This window comes from Gossypium raimondii, chromosome 5 (assembly GCF_025698545.1).
Source record: "Gossypium raimondii isolate GPD5lz chromosome 5, ASM2569854v1, whole genome shotgun sequence".
NCBI classification, from domain to species: domain Eukaryota; kingdom Viridiplantae; phylum Streptophyta; class Magnoliopsida; order Malvales; family Malvaceae; genus Gossypium; species Gossypium raimondii.
In genome coordinates, this window is record NC_068569.1 from 37,028,354 (window position 1) to 37,041,933 (window position 13,580).

Below are 13,580 nucleotides of genomic sequence, written 5' to 3' on the forward strand. Positions count from 1 at the left end.
AAGAACTCGAAGAAAATCATGAAAAGGGAAATTAGCTTAATAGTCCCTAAATTACAACAAATTCTACAAATTAGTCCGTAAGTTCATATGGTTGAAATTTCATGATTAATTTTTATTTTAGGAATGATATAATGTATTATTTCAAATTTTGTTATTGAAATATGATGATTGGAAATATATGAAAATTGAATTGAAAAGTTCAAATTAAGTGGAACGCAGGATTGAGTACGATCGTTCCGTGACACAAGATGAATTGAAGGATAAAACCATGGTTGGACCATGGAAATGTTTGAATGTAAGAACATAGCTGGGCTATGCCATTTTAATGAAAAGACCATAACTGGGTTATGGCACCTTGAACGTTATATCATTCCTAAAATAAAAATAAAAACAATTTTCAAGATGTTGAAGTTAAGCATCTCGAAGATCAATGTATTGTTTGTCTCACTCTACATGAGCACCCGAGTAGTGCTTCAACTGTTATCCATTAACTTTAAATGTGTCCCTCATTTTGATGTCCTTGACATCAATAGCTACATGTGGATCTACATGAGCTACCAAGCATTTTTCATCAGAATTGAATTGCTCCAACAAAGTGCACAAGGGTCTCCACTCAAATGAATCTTTATCACTATCAGAATTACTGAGGCAAAATCTTGTGAACTCTTCCTCCACTGTTGCTCCTATCAAGTCAATGGCACAACATTCTTCATTCTCATCGGCATATTTCAGTGCATTAAATACATTGAACGTGATCTATTGATCATTCATCCTCATTGTTAGTTCACCTTTCTGCACATCAATTAAAGTTCTACCTATAGCAAGAAAATGTTTTCCACGAATAATTGGCACTTTTTGATCAGCTTCAAATTCTAAAATAAGAAAATCAGCTGGAAAAATAAACTTATCTATTTTACCAGCACGTCTTTAATTTTACCTTCCGAATGGGCGTAGGATCAATCAGCCAATTGCAACGTAACTGTAATAGGTCTTGCTTTCCCAACTCCTAGCTTCCTGAAAATAGACATAGGCATTAGATTTATATTTGCTCCTAAATCACATAACACCTTACCAACATAATGATTTCCAATAGAACATGAGATAGTGAAAATCCTTGGGTCCTTCAACTTTGGAGGTGATTTATTCGTCAACATTATTGTGCACCCTTCAGTGAGAGCAACAGTCTCAAATTCTCTCAATCAGCGCTTCTTTGACAATATCTCTTTCATAAATTTCACATAATTGGGCATCTAATCCAAAGCTTCAACTAATGGTATGTTGATGTGGATTTGCTTCAAAACATCTAAAACCATTTTAAATTGAATATCATGTTTAGTATTATTGATTCACTGAGGAAACAGTAAAGGTGGTCATCCTTCAGGTTGTTGATATTGTTTTGCTGTGCCATTTGTGTTGGCAACATGATCTGATTTTGTCTCAACATTTCTCTGTGTACCATTTTCAAGTGTTGTCTGTCGTTCAATAGGTTCTAAGATCTTTTCCTGATTGCGGCTAGATTTGTCTTCCTCTGTCATGGCATCTTGAACAACTTCATCCAATTGAGTCCCACTTCTAAGAGTGATTGCCTTGCACACCTCCATCCCTTGGGTTCTCGAATTTTTAGTATCACTTGGCAATGCTCCTTGTGGCCTTGAATTTAGAGAGTTTGCTATTTGCCCCACTTGATTTTCAAGAGCTCAGAGAGACGCAGCTTGACTCTGAATCACAACATCATTTTTGGTCATATATACTCCTTCAACAAAGATTCAATGGAATTAGAAGATGATACCTGACCTTGTTGGGCATTTTACCACGGCATAGGATGATCATAATCGGGTGGTGCATTATGGATATTTTGACTTGCAACATTGTGTGAACTCTCTGCACCTTGATTATTCCAACCAAAGTGTGGATATTGCTTCCACCCTGGATTATAGGTGTTGGAATATAGATTATTATTCCAATTGGAATTACCCATGTAGCACACAAATGCTGGACTTGATGGGCATTCATCAAACACATGATCTTCACCGTAATAAACATACGATTCCTGAACTCTAAGTGGTCTCTTTATTGTTTTGATCATTAGCTAAAGAAGATACCTGGGTGATCAATGAAGTGATTACATCAAGCTCCATTGTATTATCAGCTTTCTTACCCAACCAAACTCTCATGGTAGGATATTGATCATCATTGTTGGCTATCTGTTCCAAAATCTCATATGCTTCATTATAGGATTTATCCATCAATGTACCATTGGCGGAGGCATCAACTACCATCCTCATATGCGCATTCATCCCATTATAGAATATTTCCATCTGAGCCCAGTGTTGACCATGCATCAGACACTTCTGAATTAAGTCTTTAAATCGCTCCCAAGCTTTATATAGCGTTTCATCCTCCAATTGCCGAAAATATGTGATGTCATTTCTATGCCAAGATGATTATACCGTATCAAAAACCTCTAGCAAAGATCATTCCATGATGCCACTATTTCGAATGACAAAGCATTCAACCATGCTCTCGCATGATCTCTTAAATAATATGGAAACAGTTGAAGTCTTAGGGTGTCTTCAGGCACACCCTGTTGTCTAAATGAGTCACAGACTTCTAGAAAAAGTCTTAAATGTAGTCTCAGAACTTCAGTAGGTAGTCCACCAAACTGTCTTACTATTTGCAACATTTGAAACATTACTGGTTTCAGTTCAAATTATTGACCCTATATGGTTGGTTTAACTATCCCTGGATTCAAATCATCCAAAATTGGAACAACATGCACTCGAATGGGTTTGTCTTGGTCATCTATCACCTGACGAATAAGAGGATTAACATTCTGACCATTTTGATTATTTTTTAGACTGGGTTTATTCCTGTTTCTAGCCATTTTTCTCAGTTTTTTTGCCTTCTTCACAAAGTTCACTCAATCTCTGGGTCAAAAGGTTACTCTTTATTAGCAGGAATGCCTATTCTCATACATTGTTGGCAAACCTGTAGAAATTAAATTAAACTAAGTTAAATAAAACAAATGAAATTAAGTAAAATAACCAAACCAAATTACACCAAATTTTCGATCCTTGGCAATGGCGCCAAAACCTTATCGCGTGTGAATATGATATGTGAATTGTGCAAGTATACACGTCGAATCAAGTAATAAAATGGTGAGTGAGTATCATTCCCATGAGGATCGGATTGAGGCACAAAAGTGGTCAAGTTATTATAATAAAATGTGATTAATGTTATGGTAAAGCTATGGTAAGTATGCAGTGGGAATTAAAGGAATAGTGATGTATGTGGAATTAATGATACTTGGAAATGCTATGGCAAAACGAGAGTATAAATGTAATGGCAATCATGAGAATTAGTACGGGAATTTTATGTACACAATCAAGTAAATAACTAAGACTGATACGGCAAAGATACGGCGACAAAGAATAAAGGATATATGACATTGATTTGGAAGGTTGGGATTACTAAGAATCTACCTTTACTGTCAAACATGCCTCAGCAAAATCATACTCAGTTCACTGCTCAAAAGAATTCTAAAATGGTCTACTTCTTTTGAGAGCAAAAACCTCAAGTTACCTTGCTCAAGTCGGGACTAAACCAGGTACCTAGAATTTTTTTTTGCAAAATCTCAAAATTTTCCATGGAACAGGGGACACACGCCCGTGTGACTAAGCTGTGTGGCTCACACGTCCAAGAGACACGTCCGTGTCTCAGGCTGTGTGGGCATTTGAAGTAGCACACACAACTATGTCCCAACCCGTGTTCATACTCGTGTAACTCTCTAACTTAGGTCAGATTGCCAAGTCACACACCTGTGTGCTAGGCCGTGTGAACATATTAATTTTAATTAAATAGGTGCAGGGGTTATATGGCCAAGCCACACACCCGTATGCCAGGCCGTGTGATCAATAAAAACAGGATTTGAATACTCACCTAATTGCGCCAAATAAGTTTGCTACCTTCAAGCTCTTCTAACTAAGGTTTCCATGCAAAATAATTTGGGAAAGATGATGAAAAGGATGATATTTTGTTTTTTAATCATTTATAATCTTTTATTATTTCTACTTTCCAATTTAGTCCTTTTCTTTATTAGATTTTCCCATGATGACTAATCATGTTTATCTACTAACTCCACTTAATGGTCTATTTGCCATATAAAGACCTCTAATTTTGAATTCTATAGCTATTTGATACCTATAGCTACTAGAATCCAACTTTTGTACTTTATGGAATTTGGTCCTTTCATTAAATTAAACATGTAATCGGTAAAATTTCTTTACTTAATTTTTCATATGATATTCCTATCATAATGTAGATCATGAAATAATATTAAATTAATTTTCCTTCCAGACTCAAATTTGTGGTCTCAAATTACTATTCTAATTTAACTGAAAACAGGTTGTTACAGGTCGAGTACTTGTTTATATCATTCAATATCGATCCAACTAATCTAACCTTTTCAGAATTAAATTAGTTTATAGGCATGGTGCATAGTCATCTATGTCTAGGGATTGCACGCATACAACTCAGAAATAAAACAATTGAATGAAACAGTAAATTGAATTAGATATATGCTTCGATTATTAAAGAAAACAAAGTTTCATCATTTAATCCCAACCCGATGAGATTTAGCTCATGGGTTGGCACACAAAATTCAAAACCAAAATAACATTCAACACCATTTTCATAATTCAGTTCACGGAAGAACAAAGTAAGAAATACAGTAGACTTCGTGAAGATAGCTTTCGTGTGTCCAGTTCACACTCTAGCAGCATAATGTCCTGCGATGGCTGAGAGGGACTACTTTCGTCTTCCTCTTTCCATCTCTACTCAGCTGCTACCCTCTATTTGTGCCTAAGGATCTCTTCTTTTTTTGTTCGTCCTTTAGGGTTTCCTCCTTTGGCTTTTTATAAGCTTTTTCCCTAAGGTAAACCCAACAACCCAAGTTTATCTTTTCCTTTTTAAAATTCTATTTTCTACAACCCAAGATTATCTTCTTCTCTTTTTAAATTATTTTTTCTAGGATAAAAACCAACAGCCCAAGATTATCTTCTCCTCTTTTTTAGGCAGATTTTTCTAGTACAAGTATAGTTGGGCTAAAACTGGTATGCGTTGACTATTGACTCAGTCTTCCTGGAATTGCCACATCATTCGTACTAACAAAATGTCCAAAATTTTTCCCCGGCAAACCTTCACTCCTTTATTTCTTGTTCATCAACCTGCACCTGCCAAACCACCAAACACAGCCCTACCAAAAGTAATTAAAAGTACCTAATATTTAAACACAGTCCAAGCTCCTAATGTAGTGATAAAAATGCTAATGAAATGCCTTAAAATGCTACTAAATGTACCTAAGTACAAGCAATTGACTAGGTCTAAAGGCATGAAATATAATTCTTTTTAAGAGTTATCACGTAGCAACCAGCATGTTTCTCTGCAGCCATCTTTAAGGGTATGTCACGACACCCTTGACCTGTGTCGCGACATTGAAGATAATTTCTCACTTTCTCTATTCTCCTCTCTATGTTACGACATTGGATCCCCCATGTTGCGACATAGCATCCAGTCTCACTTTCTCTATTCTGCTCTCTATGTTGCGACATTGGATCCCCCATGTTGCGACATAGCATCCAGTCTCACTTTCTCTATTCTACTCCCTATGTTGCGACATTGGATCCCCCATGTTGTGACATAGCATCCAGTATTGACCCAAAATGCCCTCTAATGGTCTCCTGCACACTTACAAAGTACGTTAGGTCTCCCTTAGGCCTCATTTGGCCCTTAAGGTTAATAAAAGACTCGATGTGCACATTTTATTGAATGTAAAAAAAACTAAAGAAATCGAAATAAAAACATAATGAAAATGCTTGTATTCAAGCTCCTTAAATGTGAAAACTAGTTTAATCTACTGCATTGAATTACGGTAGATCACCCGACTGTGCGTGAATTTGTAGATGTACTTTTAGAAAAATTACCGTGGTTGTCACCGAAAAGTGGAATTTGCAATTGAATTAATGCCTAGAACTGTTTCAATTTCAATTGCTCCATACAGATTGGCTTTGACTAAATTAAAAGAGTTGAAAGCTCAGTTGCAGGAATTGATCGATCACAGATTTATTATAGGCCAATTGTATTACATTGTGGTGCACCAATTTTATTTGTTAAAAAGAAAGATTCGTCAATGAGATTGTGTAGTAACTATCAACAGTTGAACAAGGTCGCCCTAAAAAAATAAATACGTATTATCGTGCATTGATGATTTGTTTTATAAATTGAAGGGAGCCAACATATTTTCAAAAATTGATCTCCGGTCAGGATATTATAGATGCGATTCAAAGAATAATATGTATCAAAAACTACTTTTCGAACTCGGTATAGACATTATGAAATTTTAGTAATGCCTTTTGGTTTGAATAACGCCCCTTATTATGTTTATGAATCTAATGAACAATGTATTTCAACCATACTCAGATCAATTTGTGGTTGTGTTTATTGATGACATTGCGAGAAGTTTAGTAAATGTGAATTTTCGCTCTGAGAAGTTTGATTCCTTGGTCATATAATCTTGGCGGGTGGTATCCATATTGATCCAAACAAACTTTGTGTATTTTTGAAATGCAAACCTCCAACGAATGTCCGTGAAGTGAGGCGCTTTCTGGGTTTAGTTGGATACTGTAGATGGTTTATCAAGGGATTTTCAATGATTGCATTGTCATTGACTAAGCTATTACAGAAGGAAGTTAATTTTGTTTGGTCTAAAAAGTGTCAATAAAGTTTTGACTAGCTAAAAATAGTGATGCTTCACTCAATGGTTTAAGTTCTGTTCTAATGCAAGAAGGCAAAGTACTAGCCTATGCCTTTCAAAAGTTGAAACCACACAAGAAAAATTATCCAACACATGATCTTGAGTTGGCATTTATTAACCACAAAACATTTTTGATGAGTCAGAAGGAGTTGGACTTGAGGCAACACCAGTGGCTTGATTTGTTGAAGGATTACAATCTAGTGATTGATTACCACCGGGGAAAAACAAATGTTGTAGTCGATGCCTTGAGTCAGAAGTCTTTATTTGCATTAAGGGAAATGAATGCTCAGATGAGTTTGAAACGGGATGGTTCTATTATCATTGAATTAAAGGTTAAATAATTGTTCCTTCAAAGAATTCAGGAGTTACAAAGGGATGATCCAAGTTTGATGACTAAACAAGAACAAATTCAGAATGGTCAGACCATAGATTTTAACATTGGTAGAGATGACAGATTGTATTATAGAAATTGAATATGTGTGTTGAATGACTCTAAAGTTAAAAGAAATATTCTACAGGAAGCTCATAGCAATACTTATTCGATTCATCCAAATAGTACAAAAATGTATTGTGATCTGAAACAAATGTATTGGTGGCAAAGAATGAAGCGTGAAATCTCTAAGTTCGTGGTCAAGTATGTCAGCAGGTAAAATCTGAACACCAAGTTCCATCTGGCTTGCTTCAACCAGAACGATTCCTAAATGCAAATGGGAACGTGTTACCATAAATATCGTATTAGGCTTACTCGTGACATCAAAAAGGAAAGATGTGATATTGGTAATTCTTGATAGATTAACCAAGTCCTCTCATTTCATTCCAGTCCAAACCGACTTCTTACTTGATAAGCCAGGTGAATTGTATATGGCTAAAATTGCTAGATTACATGGTGTACCATTGTCCATTATTTCATATCAGGATTCACGATTGACTTCCAGATTTTAGGATAAGTTACATGAAGCTTTGGGTTATGAAACTAAATTTTAGTGCAGCATTTCATCCACAGACATAAACAATCTGAGAGGGTGATACAGATACTTGAGGATATATTTTGCTGATATGTTATGGAATTTGAGGGCAACTGGGAGAAATACTTACTGCTAGTAGAATTCACAAACAACGACTATCAGTAGAGTATCAAAATGGAACCAAATGAAGCTTTGTATGGAAGAAAATGCATAAACCCATTAAATTGGTTCGAGTTAAGTGAAAAGAAGTTTATATGAACTAATTTAGTTTGTGAGACAAGAGAAAAAGTTAGAGTTATCTGTAACACCCTAAAATGAGGCCTAAGAGTTTTAGGTGTATTTTAGGAATTTTAGACTTAGAGTGTTCAGAATTTTGTGACATGGTTCATCGGTAATGTTTTTTACTATGGTTTTTAGAAAATTAAATCAATTTATGAAAAAAGTATTTTAGAAACCTTTAATTTTAGAAAAATGACTAATTTGTAATACAATCAAAATTGTGATATTTTAAGAGGCAATCAGACCAAATTTTAAAATTGAACCTAATAAACCCCCATTCCTAGTTTATTTTCACGTTATTTTCTTTTTCATTGTGTATGTTGTCGTCCCTTTGCTCTCCCAAATCCCTCATCTAATTTTCTTTGTTAAAGCTTCAATCTTTTGATTTCTATCATTTCCCAAGTCAATTACCTTTATAAATCTTCAAGAAAACACTCAAAGTTCCATAGACTTCATCATCTTGTTCATGTTTGGATTTTTTGAATAAAATCCATTAAAATGCATGTTTTGAATAAAAGCCAAAAATTGGCTCGTTAATGGTGGATTTCAAGATTTTGGGTAAAAACGTGGTTTCAAAGTGTTTTTTAATTAGTTTTGATGCAGTTAAAAGGTCTCTTAACTTAGTTTTACGTTTCATTAAATAATTCTTGAGTTTTAATGAATTTTTAGAAAATAGCCATAAAACATGTCGAAAAAGTTGATACTATGAATTGAGTATTATATTATAGTTTAAATATTGGAAATTAGTCATGGGTGAATTATAAGATGAACGGAATTGGTTTTAGGCGAAAATATTGAGTATAGACCGAGATATTTGAGTTTTAAGTTGGCTATGTTTAAGGTTTCAATTACGTGAGAACTTAGTTTAGCTTATGTTTTTTATTGCTTGTGGTAAGTTCTTAGCTGATTATTGAATGCATTGTTGTGTGAAGTGTTGTGTTGAAGTTTTGGATTCGATAGGACCTTCTACGAGTAGAGATAAAGGCAAGGAAACGCTAGTTTGAGCTTTCGACTTTTCAACGAAAGCGTAATTGGTGAGTGTTTGGAATAATTTCTTGTGGACATGATTCAATGCGTTATTAGGGAATTTAGTAGTAGCCTAAACCACTACTCTAAATTCCGAGTGTAAGCTTTCTCATACCTACGTTATCTTGTGAACTACGTGAATATGTGAATTGAGATTAGATGATATAACATGTGATATGTGGTTATGTTAACCATTGTGAAAGTTTAAATGTGTACATGTTATGTATATGTTAAATGTTAGTGCTAGTGTTTTGCTAAAAATGCAAGTATGCAATGATAGTGCATAGATAATCAGTAAGTTATATGTGTTTGATTTCAGATATTTTGACCTTGTGATCTTGAAATCGTTAGATATAGTTGGCATGCTATAGGACTGTCAGTACTCACCTATATCTATAGTGATTTTGGGCGTTGAGACCCTGAGACATGTTGGAGGGATAAGGGAATGTAAGCTAAGCTCTATTCAACGGGACATGTGAGGGGAAATAAGGAGAGTGTTAGCTTTATGCTTCACTTGTGGGACATGTTTGTCTCTATGAGTCTATGTGGTGTGTTGGAGATCTGTGTATCCGATGAGTGATAATAGAGCTCACTTTTATGTTTCATAGCTTAAGTGTCAAATTATCTTAAATTATGAATATGTGTGTATTGTGATATGTGTTTATATGACATGTAATCATTATGCAATTTATCTATAAACATGTTTCTGAGTATTGTGATATATGCTTGAATGTTATGTGATTAAATGAGTATTGTGATATATGCTTAAATGTTATGTGATTATATGTGTAATGTGATATATGCTTAAAAGTGAATGTGATTACCATTTAAATGAACTAATAAATAATGCATGAGTGAATATAATATGACACTAGAGTTTGAACTGTTGAAGTTGTGCTATATGGTTGTTTCGTTAATGCTTGATGAATTGTTAGCATGGTAGTTATTCTAGGCATTCACTAAGCTTGTTATGCTCACCCACTCCCTTTTTCAACCATTGCAGATTAGTAGTGTGTCGGTGTGAGCGGTGTGGTTCCAAGGGGTGATCCAAGCAAGTCCATTTCTGTGGTTCCGTAGGTGTTATCGTTATTTGTTTACGTTTTGACGATAATGCAATGTGGTAAATTTTACTAATATTTTCCATTATGTTTTGGATGCCTCCATAGATTATTTGTTCATAAGTTTATGATATTCGTTTCGTATTACGTTAATTATTGCTTGGACTTACTTCCGATGTTTGAGACTTGTATTACAATCGTTTTGACGTTTATTTGATGATGATATGATAGCTTGATGAACTGGTACCTGTTGGAATGACTTTTGTATGTTGTATTTTTCTAGTCTAAAGCAGAGGTATCGATATTCATGTTGTAAAAACGATACCTCTGTGATTTGAAATGTGTAAGAAGTAAGACTTGTAATTTGGTATCGATACCCTATCACGAGTATTGATACTCGAGGTAGAAATATCGAGACTTTGGCAAAGGTACCGATTATTTTTAAGGTTTGGGTTTTTTAGAGCGAGAAACAATAAGCAGTTTTTGTATCGATTTTCCAAGCGATATTGATACCACTTGAGATAATTATCGATACCTCTGTTACAGTATCGATACCTACGTGATTGTCTTAGAAATTTTGCTAAGTGATCCTTATGCATGTTCAATTATTACTATGAGTTTATTTAAAGCACGTTTGGCGTGTTCTAATGATGATTGATATATGTTTGACTAAATATTTATAAGATGACTGATAAAGAGTGTGATTTCTTAAAAATGTGACAATTTGCTATAAGTATGACATGAGACGGTGGTGTGGCATCCTGATATTCGGGCTTGGCAACCAGGCCGAGTATAGGGTGTTACATTGTCAGGGACTATTTGAAAGTTGTTTTCGATCAAAAAAAAAGCCATAAGAAAAAAGGAAAGATAACAAGTTCTAGATTGGTGACAAGGTATTTTTGAAGGTCTCACCTTGGAAAAAGCTATGTGGTTTGTTAGAAAAGAAAAGATTAGTCTGAGATTTATAGGACCGTATGAGATCCTTAACCGAATCAGACAAGTGGCATATAAATTAGATTTAACTTCAGAGCTTGAGAAAAATCATAATGTGTTCTATGTTTCAAGGCTACATCGGTATAGGTCAGATCCTTCTCATATAATTACTCCTGGTGAGATTGAGTTGCAACCTTATTTATCATATTCAAAAGAGCCGATAAAGATATTAGCACTAGAAGTAAAAGAACTTCGAAACAAAAGAGTAACGTAAGTGAATGTTTTGTGGCTAGACACGGTATCGAGGAAGCTATGTAGGAAACAGAAGATTCAATAAAATCTTAGTACCCAAACCTATTTTCAAGTAAGAAATTTTGAGGATGAAATTTTCTAAAGGTTGAGAGTTGTAACAACCTGTTTTTAGTGATATTGAAAATAGTGGTTTTAGAACCCCATTTAACAATGATTGAGTCCGTAAGTTTTAAAATTTAATAATTATTAGCCTATTATATTGTTATATGAAAACCTGGATTCGTAATCTGATTGATTAGAATGTTGATCGTTGTACAGGGATGAAATCGTAAAGGTGGTAGAAGTTACCATTATAGATTTCTTTTGCTAATGATAATAAGTTGATCGATTAAGGACTAAAACGATAATTTAGTTATTTTTATATATAGTGGTCAGACAGGTGTTGGCATTACTTATAATGATGTTAATATTAACTAATAATTAGATTAGACATGTGTATATATCGTATCATAGTGGATGGAAAGAGGCAGTTTGTTTTTTTTCCTTCATCCTCTCCATCGCCATTTTTCTTCTCCGTTGATCTAAGAAAGTCAGTCAAGCTTTGTGCTCTTGCATGGTAAATCTAGCTAACGTGGTGTTCATTTCATGAGATTACCATTTTCAATACTTGAAATTGTAGTGTTAAATGATTAGATTAGAAGTGAATCTATGAAAAAGGATAACTTGATAAAATGAATATTTGTTAGTTCTGAATATATAGGCTTAAGTATAGACATTTCAAAACTAGTTTGAGATTTCTATAAACTTTGTTATAAAAGAGTTCAATTGTATAACGCGTTCGGCTTAAGGGAATCTTGGGTGATAGAATTCAACTAACTTATATGTTTTATAATCTAATTAATGATGTTGGTTGATAAAAATTGAATTAAATTATGTAATACATCAGGATTTAAACCCATCAAGAAAATGTCGTGGGAAAGGAAAAGTTGTTTATTAGACTCTATTGTGGCAAGCTATCATTCTGCCAGGTAAGTTCATACAATATGTTCTTAAATTGTATAATTGAAAATTTGGTAAGTTAGATTTGGGCTATTAAATACATAGAGGAGAAATATTGAATTATGTTATGAAGGAATGTGAGTGAAATTACAAAAATGAAAGTGTCCTGATGAACTTAGTAACAGACTCATACACATGGTTACATGTTATTTCATGATGATTTAGAGATCCAGCATTTTTTGCGAACTCGAAAATACATTTGGCACAGATTTAGCCTTAACTGGTATCTGAAGTTGTTTTAAAGGTTTAACCTGGACAGTAACCTTACATGTATATATTGCATTAGTCAGGCTTTCATTGTGGCAATAAAGGTTTAGCTTAAATTGGTAACTGACCACCTATAAACGAGTTATCGTTTATAGTAAAATATAACACCAAAAATATATAAAACTAAATCGGCGGTGTCCGCAAGCATACGGGTCAAATTGTAATATAGTAAAGTTTACAACGAAACACTGGCAAGTATTTAGAGGATCGTACCCGAGAGATTGCATATTGGAGAAATTAATATTAAATTAACTAAAAATAATAATTACTAGTCTCATCGAGTCATGAATTAGCAGTGTGAATCCAAATTAATATTTTAATTAAACTAATTAAATTAAAAAACATAAAGTAACCTAATAGACTCTCTATTCCTAGTGTCAACAATGTGAACCTCTAGCCTATTATCGATTAAATCTCTAATTATCTAATTAAATAATTAATTATCCTAAATCAAATTATTTATCACCTTTACCTAGGACTACCCTCCTGGTTCATCTTCACTAAGGATTACCACTTAAGTCACCCTTCCAAACTCATCGTTCGGCATAAGTTATACACAATAGGATACCCTTCCAGTATCACTTGTCTCGATATTCTATCAGGGGCATCACTCCCTAATATACTAAGCACTATTGAATAAACATCCAAGTTCGAATACAGAATCCCTTAAGAAATAAAGTAGTTTATTATTAGAATCATGCAAAATATAAATAAAGCACAATAATCTATTCTTGTAACACCCTATACCCGACCTAATCACCAAATTCGGGTACCAGGGTGTTACTCTAACCCAACCAACTAAAATGGTACTTCTATTTCAGATTTAATTTCATACTTTAATAACTCATAATTTTGATAACCTAAATAATACAAAAACTCATGCACAACTGGTGGGTAATTCTTTCAATCCTAACTCCACCATTTAATTAA

At 34.1% G+C, this 13,580-nt stretch overlaps 1 non-coding gene across 1 annotated transcript; it reads left to right on the forward strand.

Moving 5' to 3' along the window:
- Positions 1-2,331: 2,331 nt before the first annotated feature.
- On the forward strand, positions 2,332-2,438 carry LOC128041454 (small nucleolar RNA R71). The gene has a single exon (XR_008196476.1). It is a non-coding gene; the product is annotated as a small nucleolar RNA R71 (small nucleolar RNA).
- Positions 2,439-13,580: the final 11,142 nt, after the last annotated feature.